Here is a 16009-nt window from a genome sequence, read left to right as displayed (position 1 = left end):
GCCACAAACGGCTCCAAGCACACAACAAGCCTAAACTAGCAAGCTCAAGAGAACAAAGGGTGTGTCACTCACCGCTCTACGCTCGCCTTCGTGGTGGATTCCTCGCCGCGATGAAGAAGAAGCTGCAGTCGTGCCGCACTCAACCGCTTCGCCGCCGTCGTGCCTTCGTAATGCTCGATCGCACACACACTCTCCCTCTCTCTCTCTTACACACACACACACACGAGGAGGTGAAGAAGAAGAAGATGGAGATGGAGATGGAGCAAGAGCACTCTTCTATTGCACAAATGAGAGAATGAGTAAAAATTAGGTTTAGTTGTCTTTTATAGGAGCTCACCCCATTCACACTTGGGCGCCCATGCTTAGCCAACTAACCCTAGCATGTCCCAGTTAAAGTGCACCTCTCATCGGCGATCACTCCTACCCTTTTCCTATTGGTCCGACAAGCCCGGTACCTGACTCTAAATAATACAACGTTTATAGATCATAGGGTGTCCGTGTGCCGTGAGGGTTAACATGCCCCCCTTCCTGATGTAGATTCCGTCCTCGGAAGCTATTGAGTTGAAGCTGGTTCGTCGAGGTGGAAGAGCATTTGAGATGAATGTCCTTAGCCTTCTTCAGTCACTGCAAAATCAAACAACATTGGCACAGTAATTGCATTCTCTTAAAAAGCATATGCAGTTTTAGGTAGACAAATTGATTGGTCAAAGAATTTCAAACAATTTGGTAGAAATGAACATTAAATTGCAATGTAATCAAATGCATAAACAGATGTAAAGGTAGAAAATTAAACAAGTCTGGGGTCGCTAATTTGACGGTCAAAAGGCACTAGAGATCGAATATTAATACCATGGGTAAGCTTCTTAATTATCTGTGGTCAATTAAGTTGTTTAATCGCGAGAGCCAAGTATTCATGTTTGAGGGCTGACTAGAGGCTATATCTAGAAGACCTTGTAGTTAAACTACCATAAAAGGAATTTCTCATGAAATCATCGCCTGACTGATTACTTTTTCGTTGACCCCCCAAGGTCTTTTCACATTGATTCAATTATGATGTGTGTGCTTATTTTGTATGCCTTGGGTTTTTTGCTTCTCAAGGAAAAGCGCCCACACTGGGAACCTCTAGGGCTCTAGTACCATAGGCGATACATGTGAGTGAAGTACCAAATCAAGCTGAGATTTCTCTTCCAACGTAAGATTTTACATTGTGGCACTTTGATTTTTTGCTTGTTCATTTTCAGCATTTAAATTTTGTAACTTTGGGGGGTCATATAACACTGTTACCCTCCCCAGGCTCATCACATTAGTAAACTCCCTTTATAATACTTAAGCTAAAGGTCAATAGGGTTAAGCCCACTAGAAAGCCCTAGTACATTTCATACAATGCTGCCTAAATCAAATTAAGAACCTAAGTAACCATTGCTTATTAGGAAGGCATTCCCCACGGTATTAAGAGAAGATTTCTAACACCTAACTTGGTCAAACTAGCTTAGTCGGACTGCTTGATTTTTAAACCTAGACAAGTGATTATGACAAAACACTACATTGAATTAAATGTTTGATACTAAGCCAATGCGCTGAATATTATGCTACCAATCACAATCAAAGCAGACAAACATGGATGCAAAAAGATAAGGGCAATGCTAATGGACAAGAAACACCTGTTTGTGTCGATGGTCGCGCTTGATTTGAAGTGTGAACGAGAGAAAGGTTCCATGAACGTCCAAATCCTATCAATAGCAACACGCTCCTGTACACACTAGGAAACAAAAGGAATACCTCCAGGAGGCACATTAGTGGGAAAAGAGAACTTCTCTAATCACTCAACTCTAAAACAGAAACACTCCTATCGTACTAATCTTACTTACCCTCCATCACTCAAGTGATGAGGATCAAAGGTGTTTTATGGCATAGGTTTCTGTTTCATTGTACCAGATGTGACATGTGTAGGTCTGAGTCAATGTTTTGACTTTTAATGTGCATACTCGTTTGCTAATTGCTCTTGCTCTTTATTTTTATTTTTTATTTTTGTGAGTATAAAGCTTTATATGTACATTCCCTAAGATTAGGAGATATAGAGGTCAGGGAAAAAGGTTGAGAGGGAAACAAATGAATGATGATTGTCAGCAAACACTCCCCCCTTCCTTGGGTAGATCATACCATTTGAAATGAGCTTGTCACCCTTTGAAACCAATTGTTCCAGTTGGTAATAGGTGAGGATTTTTGCCAGTAGTTTTCTATTACCCTAGGTGCCTCGTCAAGTTGCAACGGTGGTAAGGTACTCTCCCAGGATCGAACTTGAAGTGGTTCATCAGGTGATTCTTGAACACTGGGAGGTGTGGATTATTTTGTAGCTTCATGGAGGTCCACTACTATAGATGGAGGCTGTGTAGAAGCTTTTACCTCTATGGATGTATTACATGAGGAGCTAGAAGCTTCATGGGACTCCCCCCTTCTTGAGCTAGGTGGAACAAATCGTTCTTTCTTTGGTACCCAAACTAGCTCAGGAGCGGGTGTGTAGCAGTCTGTGATTTTTTTCTTTCCACGATCATTGATTCGTTTTGGAGATACGGGATTGGGCTCACTTGGGTCAGGTGATAGGTAAGAGCACAATCTACGTTTTGACACCCAGATTTGATCATTTCCTTGATAGTAGCCTTGGGCTTCCAATAGTCGTTTAGGGATCCATCGCAACATTTTCTTACTTTTCTTGGAGCGAGTGGTACGTTTCTTACAAGTCTTCTGTTTTTTAGCACTAGCTATGGTCACTAAAGAAGCTTTAGGGACCCACTTGTATGTTTTCTTCGTTACATTAGGATGAGTCTTGTCGGAAGCGATATGCATTGCTTGTAGCATATTTAAGGGTATAGGCATTTCATCCCCCTCAGGTGTTACCCAGGTCGTCCCCCTATTTCCCCAAGTGTCTATGGTTGATGCTAGGTGGACCCAATCCACATTGTCCGACTCAGTCATCCCAGGTAGGATATCCATATAAGGAGAATCTTGGCCAATGTCTGTATCCTTCTTACAAGTGTAACAATATTGTAGTGGGGCCGAGTGAACTGTGGTGTCAGAGCGATGATCAATAATGGTTTTACTCCCTAAGGGGTGTACCTTACCAGTCACCAAATCCACTCTAAGGACAGAGTCTTGGAATTGCAAATAGACATGATTTTTAGACCAATCATGAACCATTTGTGCTTCCCTCATGAATGGTCGTCCTAAAATCATTTCATATGACATAAGGTGTTTAGAGAAATCCATTACAATGAACGTATGTCGTACCTTGTATCCTAGAACTTTGATCTTAAGATCCTTGAGCATCCCCATAGGTTTGGCTATGGTACCATTTGCCATCTTTACCACAATGTTAGTAACACCGAGGCGGGGTTTTCCCATGGATTCCCAAAAATCTTTTTTAACGATGCTAACTCCCGCACCACCATCAAGAATTCCCTTTATAGTTAATCCCTTGGTAGTGATGGGTAGGGTCGCATTAGACTCGTCGCCTTCAAAATACTGCCCTAATTCGTTAATGGGTACCTCGATCACAGACTCGTGTCCATCTAAGTCAAGTGATTGCACATGATTTTCCTCATCAATCATAATCGAGTCAGGCCTATTTGGTTGCGCAAACTGCGGTAATCCTGTTCGTAGCTCTCCGTTAAGGAATGCTCGAAGTGCAAGGAATAACTCAGGATCTCCATACAGCTTTGCTATGATCGTGGTTCGGACCTCAGAAGACATGAAGTCCACTAGTTTGGCAACATTCATTGGCGTTTTGCAGGGTGTAGGTCCTTGACTAGGAACTGGAGAGGATGGAATCTCATATTCCTCAATGGGATCAGGTATTCCTTCGTTAAACATCCTTTCCAACAAGAAGGGTGTATGCTCACTTTCTGATGTCCCGTCCTCACTCCCTTCTTGGATGATACTAGATATGGCTAATGGTCTATGGTTCATGTGGGGTGGATGAACTTGCGTGGGAAACACTGTGTCATGAATTTTGACATGCATGGGTTCTGGTTCTAGTTTCCTTTGAGTCTCCTCCACTAAACCTCTTAGATGTTTCACCTGCTCAATCTCGTCTACTGGGTTTGGGTACGTCCCAATCTTCTTTTTACGATTCTTCCCTTTTTGCCCCTGCGGTTTATCTTGGGGGTCTTGGATTGGATTTGGAAACACTTGTGGTGTTTTCAGAGGCTCTTTATGGTTTTCTCTTATTCGGTTTTCATTTGGTTCCATGTTACGGTTTTCTTTGTCGGTCTTTCTCTTTGTGGTATTGGTTCTAGTCTCCATTGTCTCGACTGAATCTGAATCATCCTCGAGGTCATTCATATACACGGGGTCATCTCCTGTTCCTATGTTTGTTTTGGAACTTGGCTTTGAATTTTCCGTATTCTGCGACTTCTTCCTTCGTGTCTTCTTTTTCTTTGCTTGGATAACTGAAATGGTATCTCTCTCTTCGAGGATATGTCCTGGCCCTTGAAGCATGGACCGTGTAATCGCATAAGCGGGTGCGACGGGTGGTATTGGCGATGTCACACTAGCAATTTCGACCAAATTCAGGGGTGTGATTTTAGGAGCATTTGGGTTATAGGGGCATTGGGCAATCGAGTGATCTATGCCACAACGATTACATGTGAGTATTGGCATTGCAGACGTGCTCCCTTGATTCATTTGCATCTGTGCACATTCTTTTGCAGCCTAATAGGGCACTCCGCTGCTCGATGTGGTCCACCACACTCGTAGCATTGAAGAGGTGGCCTCCTAGCCTGGGTGTTGATATTTTGACCTCTGGATGCGAGAGCAGCAGCTTGATAAACCGGCTTGACTTGCCCCCAACAATCTTCCATGTAGTATATAGGACACTCTTCCAATGTATCAAGTCCGTAGGCAATACTAGTGTCTATTTCCTCCTCACAACCATCTGCATAAGCATTAGATGGCTCGCAACCCACTTGGTTCATAGGGGCGACTCTTGGATGCGGGGGCTGCGGTCCTAGCACAGGAGGTGGTAGCGGTGTAGCTTGTACAACATTTTGAGATCTAGGGACCATGTGTTGCGGTAGTTGCTCAACAGGTGGAGCAGGCATCAATACAGGAGCTCGAGTGCATCCGTCCAGGCTACAGGTGGTCTATTTGCCATCATACGTTTGATCATTAAACAATCCTTAGCTTGGTGACCATACCTACCACATGCGTTGCAAGTTCCATTAAATTTTACTCTAAACGTAGGGCACTCACTAGTGCTATGTGGACCTAAGCAAATGGAACACCATTGTTGCTCCCTTCTTGGATACATGTGACTATTTTGAGGGGGTCGATTATCCTTAAGAGACTCTTGGATTGCCTTGGTGAGGTCTGTCAAGAATGTCTCAAATACCTTTGGCTCATTGGCAATGGGCTTTGCAGTCATGGGTTCATACTCAATGGCTTGTGAGCTAGTGGATCTCGTGTCAGTAGACACCCTCATGCCTGCTATCATCAAGTTGTCCTCTAATTGGATTGCATTGGCAGTGACATCTTCCCAGGTTGTGATACCTCTAATCACTAGTCCATTATAGATTCCTTCATTCCTCAACCCTCGAATGAATCGATCAAGCAGTTGGTTATTGTTGAAGCGCTCATTTACAGGGCAGCGAGAGTTTAAGTGCTTTAGACGACTAATGAAGTCCCTTACTGACTCTCCTTCCTTACGTTCGGCCTTCTGTAGCTGAGATGCTACACCCCAAAGCACACCTTCTCGTATGTACTCCTTTAGAAACAACCTTCGAAGGGTAGGGTAGATTGTTTTCTCGTCCACCCTTAGGGTCTATACCAATCTCCAGCCTTCCCACTTAATGTCAAGCTTAAGGCATTGCACTTATGTAGTTCGTTGCGTTCCCCTAAGGAATCACATACTTGTTCAAACACTTCAATGTGTTTCCTAGCATCTTCGTCCCCATTGAATTTTTGCGTGAGTTTGGCAATTTGTACTGCCTTACTTCTAGGCTCTCTATCAGATGCGTGACGCATATTTTCCGCGATAGATCGACCTATGGTTTGAGCAAACGCTGCCAAGTCACCTATGTGAGGAGGCAGGGCCGGTGGAGGTACTCTTGGAATCATATGTGGGAGAGGGACGGGTGCCGGTCTTGGCATATGTGTGGATGATGCAGGATATGGAACATAACCGGGCATAGGTCCACTCGGATAAGAGCTAGGGAGCGGCACTCGAGGAGCATAAGCAAGTGGTACAATTGGAGGTGTGGGGGCCATGTGTGCATAAGGGGCTAGAGGCACATATGGTCGAGGCCCCATATTAGGTACTACGACACTAGGTAGTGGCACTGCGCTAACCGTAGATGTCATCGGTACATTCTCTGTCAGGCTTATCCCTGGAGTGAGCACTGTGTTTTCCTTGATAGAGGGTTGAGCCAAGTTAGGGAAGCTAAAGTTTTCGCTCGGAGGCTCAGATTGCATAGAGACCCCAGGTGAAATGACGTAAGATGGGTCCATGGGGCTCATTAGAGGAGTCTCCATTTGTGATAGAGTAGGCTGTTGAGCCTTGCTCGTATCCAGAAATCTCATGGGGCCAGTTGAGAGTATATTTACCCCTCGGTTTTGCCTTTCTGATTGAATAATGCCATGGATAACATTACAGATCATTTTCTGTTGATCTTCGATGCTCGTGGCACTAGAGGTGGATTGTACAATCTCTATCCATCCTACATGGTAGGCGTGGCCAGAGTGTAGATCCGTCAACACCTCAGTGTGGAGGTCGTATGTCCAATGACCATTAATGAACAATCCTTCTAGAGTCGACGTGTTAACGGTTTCTTGTGAGGTAGAAGCAATGTTGCGCCCCGTGGTTTTACTTGTCACCAACGGTACTCTAGAGGGAACTTCTGAAGGAGACAGCTCAACAGGGCCTTCTTGGTAAGAAGTTGGTAGGATATCCACATGGACACTCTTTGGGGGTGTGAGGTCCATGTGCGATGTGAAAGGAGAGTCCACTTCCCCACCCCCTTCGTGTGCTTCATTTGCATCAGGTTCCGAGCGAGTAGCTCTACCTAATGTTTCCATGAAACGGCTAAACATACTAGTACTAGGCTGTGGAGCTTCGGGAGGTGCATGGCCTTCTCTCTCAGTATTTTGGGTAGGGTATGCTTCCATGATTTTTGAGTCGGAGGAGGAATCACTAGCGGCTATTTTAGGGTCTTGGGTGGTGCTACCTTGTGTCCCCGCTGAGGGTCTAGAGCTTATCGTGGATGGGTAATGGGTGTCCGTATGAACAGAGGCACTACCAATATGCTCGTGTTCTAGCACCCGCCCAGAGCGTAAGTGCATGTGCTTTTGATACCCTAAGGTGTCAAAAAGTTGCTCTAGGAGGCCTTGTGACTAGTTTTTAGCGTGTTTTTTGTTTGTTTTTTTGCTAGATTTTTTAGAGCGTGTCGTGGAATGGGCCGTGTGATAGCTCGAAACGAGCGTATCGGTCAGAGGGTCGTGCCGTGCTTTACAGCCCTCCGTTTGGTCACTCTATGCCCTCGGAATCCCTAAAACTGTGAATTTCCAGTAGGGAACTAGGCCCAAACTAGAAAGTCTAAGGGTGCAAGTGGGAAGAGAAAGGAGGAGAGTGGAGGACTTGTCCCACATGCTCTCATTCTCTCTTGAGGGAGTAGGGTATATATATAAGAGTGAGTCTAGTATATATCATAAGGCTGAGGACTGAGGCCTGGGCCTGGGCTTGGGCTTGGGCTTGGGCTTGGGGAAATGATCCCGATCTATCTTTTATACAAACCAACCCGTCCGTTTTAAAACTAACGTTTTTTATTTTCAAAAAATAGCGCTTTTATTTTCCGGTTTTTTTTTTCCCGGTTGAAAACGCAGAAATTGAAAGTGCAGAAATTGCAGAAATTGAAAAAACGCAAGAAATGCAGAAAATTGAAAAAACGCAGAAAATGCAGAAAATTACAGAAATTGGAACTTGACAGAAAATTTAACACAGAAAATGCAGAAAATGCAAAACTTGAAACTTGGGAAAACCAGAAAATGCAAAAACGCGAGAAATGCTAACTGTGCAGTGCAAACCCGAAAACGTAGAAAACGCAAAAAACAGAAATCTCCACACAACTCCACACACTCCTTCCTTGCCTTTCCTATGATAGAAATTGCACCACAAGGAAGCGTAAAGTGCTAACCGAGCTTAGTGTAGGGCATATCCCCGGCAACGGCGCCAAAAATGTGCGCTCCTTGCCGCACTGTCGAAGCAAGGGACTTGCCAATACACCGTATGCGAGCCACAAACGGCTCCAAGCACACAACAAGCCTAAACTAGCAAGCTCAAGAGAACAAAGGGTGTGTCACTCACCGCTCTACGCTCGCCTTCGTGGTGGATTCCTCGCCACGATGAAGAAGAAGCTGCAGTCGTGCCGTGCTCAACTGCTTCACCGCCGTCGTGCCTTCGTAATGCTCGATCGCACACACACTCTCCCTCTCTCTCTCTCTCTCTCACACACACACACACGAGGAGGTGAAGAAGAAGAAGATGGAGATGGAGATGGAGCAAGAGCACTCTTCTATTGCACAAATGAGAGAATGAGTAAAAATTAGGTTTAGTTGGCTTTTATAGGAGCTCACCCCATTCACACTTGGGCGCCCATGCTTAGCCAACTAACCCTAGCATGTCCCAGTTAAAGTGCGCCTCTCATCGGCGATCACTCCTACCCTTTTCCTATTGGTCCGACAAGCCCGGTACCTGACTCTAAATAATACAACGTTTATAGATCATAGGGTGTCCGTGTGCCGTGAGGGTTAACACCCTTCTTGATAGCAAGCCACGGCAGGAGGTTGTAATTGATAAGGCACACAGGCCAAGTGCTCCATGACAAATTTCTCAAGCCGAATGGATTGACTCCATCCATTTCCATGCCCAAACGCAAATTGCGTGGTTCACTCTTAAAATGTGGCCAGGTATCTTCAATGTGCCTCCAAGCCTTCGAATCCGCGGGCACCGTAAATGTTGCGTCAGTGGATCTATTCGTAGAATGTCACCACATCAACTTTGCAATGGAACCACAATGAAACATGATTTTTATCCTAGGAATAATAGAAAAATGCCGCAACACTTTAGTTGGCACTGTCTCGCCAACTGCATCTTGTTTGTAGCGCATTGCTCCGCACTTAGGACACGACAGACAATCTGCGAATTCATTGCGAAAAAGAATGCAATCATTTGGACATGCATGAATCTTGTTGTAGTCCAAGCCAACTAAGGTCAAAAGTTGCTTTGCGTCTGGCCTGGAGGGGGGCATTTCATTACCAGCCGGGAGAAGTTGCTCTCGCAATAACCTGTTTAAGCCACATTACATTAAAATTAAAGCTCTCCGAGCACATCACCGTTGCAATCGGAAAATCTCTTTTGTAAATTATGTACCTAAACAAAGCAGTGACGCTTGCATCTGACCACCCGTACACTGACTGAAGATTCAAAAATGCCAGACAAGTACAAAGCAGAGATATTTTGGCGCCTTCATAGATTGGTTGACGTGCCAACTTTCTCAACATGTCTTCAGGAGATAGGCGCACGGCTTCTGGTGCTGCTTCGTTCGCGTTCTCCTTGCTTGTCTGGAAGAAGGCATCCAGCATCTCCTCCATGTCGTCGTCTTCTGTCTGTAAGCCCTTTTCTGCTTCCATCCATGGCTCTATATTGGTCGGACCTTCATGCATAATCTTTTTTCTCTCTCTCTCAGATGTAGGTGCTATGTCGCGGAAATCAATGCCCGTTCCGTAGGAGTCGTATCGTAGATTCTGTACGGTTTTTCTAGCAAACTCTCCGTACTTGTGCACATGCTCATTGCATATCCTACGCTTGCGCAGGATTTGATACTTGCAAAGCGTGCATGAGCATTCAATCTTTTCCTCCATCTTAGTTGATGACGTTGCCATCTACAATGATCATGAATGTTGTTTAATATATATATATAATCCTCACAATGTAAACTACCTTACATTCTCTAGTCTTGCCCAATCTCCGTACACCTCGATCCAGAGGTGTACGGAGATCAGGACCACCGGGTCAAAATCTCGTCTTTATTGGTCAAATCCTATATGAGTAGACACATACGTGCACTCCCAGGTGTACATGGCAATGCATGTAGCAGGAAAAACCCCTTTGCCTCTTTTAGTTCCATAATTTCTTCTCTGTCTACGTACCCTATCTCTCGTTTTTTCTCTCTCGATCTCGCTCTCGCTATCTCTCTTTCTCTCTCTCTCTCTCTCTCTCTCTCTCTCTCTCTCTCTCTCTCTCTCTCTCTCTCTCTCTCTCTCTCTCTCTCTATCTATCTATCTATCTCGCTCTCGCTATCTCTCTTTCTCTATTTTCCTATCTCTCTCTATTTCTCTATTTTCCTATTTCTCTACCATAACTCTTGGAGCTCCACTTCCCTCTCTCTCTCTCTCTCTCTCTCTCTCTCTCTCTCTCTCTATATATATATATATATATATATATATATATATATATATATATATAACTCTCTTTATCTATCTCTCTATTTCCTATCTCTCTCTCTCTCTCTCTCTCTCTCTCTCTCTCTCTCTCTCTCTTCTCTCTCTCTCTCTCTCTCGCTCTCTACTTCCCTATCTCTCTAATGATCGAACGAGCGACTGATCTAGGGAGATCTAGACGCCCACGACTGCGGAGGACTACACAACATTGACAGAGGCTGCATCAGAGGATCTAGCTAGGTCACTTTGGCTCGACATGCACAACGTTCGGTCAGAGTACTGAACATGGAGGAGATCTACCTATCCCAACTAGCTCGTTTAGCCGTTTAGTCCACACCCAGCAGTTTAGGATTCCATAATATTTTATTTTGTCATCTTCTTACTCTGACTTTGTATCAGATCCATCACATTGTAACTTTCTTGTCTCATGTCTCATAGGTCACTTTAGCCTTTCGAAGATGTTAATATAACATTTCATTTCATTTCTCTCTTTAATTTTTTTTTCTTTAGTTTTAATTTCCTAATCATACATTAATTCTCTCTCTCTCTCTCTCTCTCTCTCTCTCTCTCTCTCTCTCTCTCTCTCTCTCTCTCTCTCTCTCTCTCTCTCTCTCTGTGATTACCTACACACACACATTTCTCTCTCTCTCTCTCTCTCTCTCTCTCTCTCTCTCTCTCTCTCTCTCTCTCTCTCTCTCTCTCTCTCTCTCTCTCTCTCTCTCTTTCCTACACACACACACACACGATGTAGAGGTAGAGAGAGAGAGAGAGAGAGAGAGCAAGAGAGAGGGGTTACGGAGGGTGGAGATGGACATAATACCTGTGCAGCAGGTTTCGGCCAAGACCCGAGCAGGCGAAAGTGGCCCCTGCACGCGGGTTTCGCTTTTTTCCCCCAATTTTTTTGGCGTCGATATACGCGTCGCTATACGCGTGGCAAATAAAGCCTTTCCACGCGTATATCAACGCACATTGCGACACGTATAGTGACGCCCGCTAATGTTGTCGTTATACACGTGGAAAGGCATGGTCGTCGATATAGGCGCGTCGATATCTTCATTTAGTGTTGTAGTGAAAGCTCTCCTTATGATTCCAAAAATACCAATGTTTGGAATCCTTCAATAGTGTTTTTTATTAAGTTTGCAAGATTTGTACAATTTTTAAGGTTTCGGAAACTGGAAACCTTACACACAAAAAGAGAATACATTCTGGTTCTAGAGCATGCTCATGTTGGACAAGCAGGTGGACATTTTTCTGCCAAAAAAACTACAAAGGAATTTCTTGTTGCACAAATTTGGTGACCTACCTTGTTCATCGATGCTAAACCCTATGTAAAAAGATATGACAAATTCCAGCAAACAAAGGTAACTATGTGAAGAGACGAGATGCCTCTACAATCAATAATGGGAGAGCTAGAGCATTTTCCAAATGGAGCATAAATTTTGTAGGACCTATAGCACCTCTAGCATATCGTACACATTCTCAATACATCATAGTGGCCATAGATTATTTTACCAAATGGATTGAAGAAAAATCGACACAAAGGAATGATGCAAAAACGATAGCACACTTCTTGTATGGGAATATCTACAAGATATGGACTATTGATTGAAATAATTAGTGACAGAGGGACTCATTTCATAATTGAAGTGATAAAACTCTTGTTAGGTGAATTCATGGTAGTTTATCACAAATCAACACCCGATCACCCTCAAGCTAATGGACGGACTGAGAGCACAAACAAAATCTTGTGTGAAATTATCACAAAGATAGTAAGTGAATTGAGAGAAAAATGGGATTAAAAGCTACATTTAGCTTTATGGGCATATAGTGTAGCATACAAAACATCAATTGGAAAAATGCCTTTTAACATGTTGATCGGTCTCAATACCATATTTCCCATAGATTTCTTGATTCCCACGCTTAGAATGGCCAAAAACTTAGATTGGATAGGTCACAAGCTATCAGATATTCTTGAGAAGCTAGATGAGACATGCTTATGAGATGTCGTAGGCATTTATGCCCAAAAAACATGCATGAAGGAATTGCCATAAATCTTGCTACATAACAGGGAGGAGAGATGTCCAATTGGATTAGTGGTTTCAGGTTGAAGAATTACCATTTATCACTAACCACCAAAATGCTAAAGAAGATCCATGCACCAACTAAACGAAAAAACAAACCCATGCTAATAAAGTAAAGGCATAAGAGGAAAGTCGGTTGCCGATTTTAAAGCACAAAGGACGAAGAGACAACTTGCAAATTTCCACAACAAGATATGGCACCTCCTCAAATTGAAGCAATCTAGGTAGAGCATAATTTACTTGAAGGCATGGATCTAAGCATCAAAATACAGCTTCTTGATGGATTAATAGAGAGAGTCTTTGTAAACACAGGAGCTAGAGCCAATGTTATCAATATTCTACATACATGGAGATGGAAGATGTATCACTATCAAGAAATAAAATTTAGTTAAACACTACAAAATGAGGGAAGATTGTCAGCTTAGGACAAGTCAATCTATCAATCAATATTAATGGCCATCAATGTCCACATCAACGTCATAACATGACAGATACAGATCTCATTAACTTGGTTTCATTTAGAGATTGTACAATGATGAATTGGTGTAGACACTGTACTCCTTGAGCGTAGGATCCGACAAGTCTTTCTCCAAGCTTGCTCATAGTTCCCCACTATCACACCTCGTGGCCCTTTTACTGCCTCCATGCCATCGTCTCTGACCTCTCCTTTATCTCTGGTCACGGGCTACCTGATGGCATCCCTCTACTCTATGCACCAATCCGCCACTAGCGGTCCCTTCTCCTTGATTACTGCCTCCCCCCCCCCCCCCCCTTTTGATTGCGTTCGTGACCCGCCCCTTGATAGCACTGGCGGCCACATCAGCACCTCATCCCTGGCTCACTGTCCTTCAATCCTGTGATACCTCTCCAGAGTTGCCCCTCTGCAGCGTTTTCTTCCACAACCGGCCCCTTGGCCTCGTCAATTGTAGCCCCTCCCCCTTCCTGTCTTGCCCCCCTCGGTAGCTACCTCACGCACCCTTCTACTCCTCCTTACTGCTCTCCCCGGAGCCCTCCTCGGCCAATCCTTCCCTTGCAACTGTAGCCTCCTCCCGCCTCTCGTGCAACTGGAGTCCCTCAAGTCTTCAGGTGGCGGCCTCACATCCCTGCAACTACTTCCTCAATGCTCTTTCCCCGTCCTGGCTCTCGACCATGCCACCTATATAGGTCAGCCCTCCTCTCCTGCAACCTGTTGGCGAGACTCCTTCAGCCATGCAAAAACTGTGGCCCTCTTCCTGAAGCCCTGACGGCCCCTGCCCGATTTGCACCAACCTCTCCACCATCCAGATGGCGACTTTTTCCCATGCACCTGCAGTGTTGTCGTAATGAACCGCTTTCCCTCTTTTGAAGTGAGCGGAAGGCCACAAAGGATATTACATAACCGACCATCCACCCCCGTAGTCGATGATATCCATTTAACTCGAATTCTCATAAGCTCCCTGGTTACCAAGGCTTGTAAACTATCATTAACCTACTATATGCCGCATCTTGCACACACATCTTGGCGGTGTCTGCTGTACTTTGCACCAAGTAGTTGTCCAAAAAAATCTCATATACTCGTGTAAAGCTTCATGCTCCTGCTTTTAGTCTGTCGATGGGTTGACTGGATCAGCCTGCACCATCATTGCCCACCCCCTCGTTGAGCATTTATGCTCAACCGCATTCTTATTTAGGTAAAATAGCATTGCATAAAGAGAATGATATAAAATAGATATATAGTGGCTTTATAGATAGGATAGAAATAGATAGAAAAGCATTAGCTACTGCATCACTTGCTAGGGTCAAATGGAAAGCTCGAGGCTTCCCCAAGCATGGCATAGAATCCACCTGGATCAAATATAAAACATTGGCTGTGGCCATCCACCTGTACAGCATGTATATCCAAATCTTCCTTTGCACCTATAGGCCAATAGACATGCCCCTTCCAGCTCTTCATAGCATGGATCTTTGTCACCCTGCATCCATAAGTCTTGCTGCCAACCATAAGCATGCTTTTGACCATTTGAAACACCCGTACCATAAACCGCTATCATGCCATCTGCTATATAATCGTCCGTAGTATAGGCTTCTTCAAAAAAACCTCGCCACTGACACAAAGACACCTGTAAAGCAACCTCCAATAACACATGTATCCATAGCATCACATAAAAAAACAAGGCCCTGCCATTTGCCTCCACCTGCTGCACAGCCAAGCAAAATTTTTTTTCTTGCAAATCTGTATCCAAACCCTCTGAAAACGACTCCACAACCATCTCTTTGTCCTCAAGATCATGACCTGCTAGAGCTTCAACCTATTCTTCAACTACCTCATCACCTGCAAGGTTGGCACCTTCCTCTGTGCATGGAGCCTCTTGCTCATAGGCTGCACTTGTATTAGTTTCCATAGAGTCATCTGCTGGAGCTAACTCTCCACGAACACACACAAACTCTGAAACTATACTGTGCACCTCGACGTGCCCATCAAGGCAAGGTTTCCCCACCCCCTGCATAGACAAATCAGCTGAACACACCTCCGCTTCTGCTTCTATCTCCTGCAAGTCATCCTCAAAAACCTGCTCTTCAATTAGGTCTGATACACCATCAAACCATACCTCTTCTGCTAGCAAGGAATCACCATCATAAGACACAAGAGATGGCTGCTCGACGGGCAAATTCACTCAAGGCATCTCCACATCTGCACTATGCTTCTCTTCGACCTTCAAATGGCTAGCAGACAACTCGCATACACTATTCTCCACTTCATTGACATAAAAAACATCATAGGTCTCATACCTGGAATACATGGACTCCGTCTCCCACATGCTATCTGCATCCAAAGCATTACTAGAGCTTTGAGAGCTGTCAAACTCCTCTTTTGAACTTGCCAATTCTTGGACCACTGCTACCTTCCTTGTTGCTGGCTCTGGAACTGACACCTCTTCTTTAAGATCTTCTATCACCGCGCTTCTTGAGGAAGCAAACTAGGTGGCACTCTGAATATACCCCTCTATATCCTTCGAGGCCTAGTTGGCACTTCTTGTAGCTCTTTTACCCTGGCATCAACTTCACGTGCTTTGATCACATTCATATCAACAAAAAAAGGAGCTTTTACCTCTTGATGCTCATTGATCTGCTTCGGCCTGGGTCCACTAGCTACCGTGACTGCCGACTGTAGCAATCCTGCCTCCATCTTTTTCTTCATCTTTCGACTCTTGGCTCTGGAAACTTAGACAGCTTCATCAAAGGTCCTTGGATCTTCATACTCCACCCTCTCTCGAACATAAGGATGCACATGATAGAAACTTTTCCCGCTTAAAGAATCCCGCATTTGTTGCTTGGGTAGCAGCCACAAAATTCCCCCAACATGCTGTTAAGTATGGAGCCTGATTTACCCTTGTAATTTTCTGTGGTAAAAGCACACATTTGTAAGGCCCCCATTATGAGGAGAAGCCATCGTGCGTGAA

The 16009-nt window shown here is 44.4% G+C and overlaps 1 pseudogene; it reads right to left on the bottom strand.

Annotated features, from left to right (window-relative positions):
* Nucleotides 1-14857: 14857 nt before the first annotated feature.
* Nucleotides 14858-15747, bottom strand: LOC147426720 (uncharacterized; annotated as a pseudogene).
* Between the last annotated feature and the right edge of the window lie 262 nt (nt 15748-16009).

This window comes from Adiantum capillus-veneris, chromosome 24, assembly GCF_014529385.1.
Source record: "Adiantum capillus-veneris isolate H3 chromosome 24, ASM1452938v2, whole genome shotgun sequence".
Lineage (NCBI taxonomy): Eukaryota > Viridiplantae > Streptophyta > Polypodiopsida > Polypodiales > Pteridaceae > Adiantum > Adiantum capillus-veneris.
The sequence above is the reverse complement of the archived record's forward strand: the minus strand, read 5'-3'. Positions and strand labels throughout refer to the sequence as shown.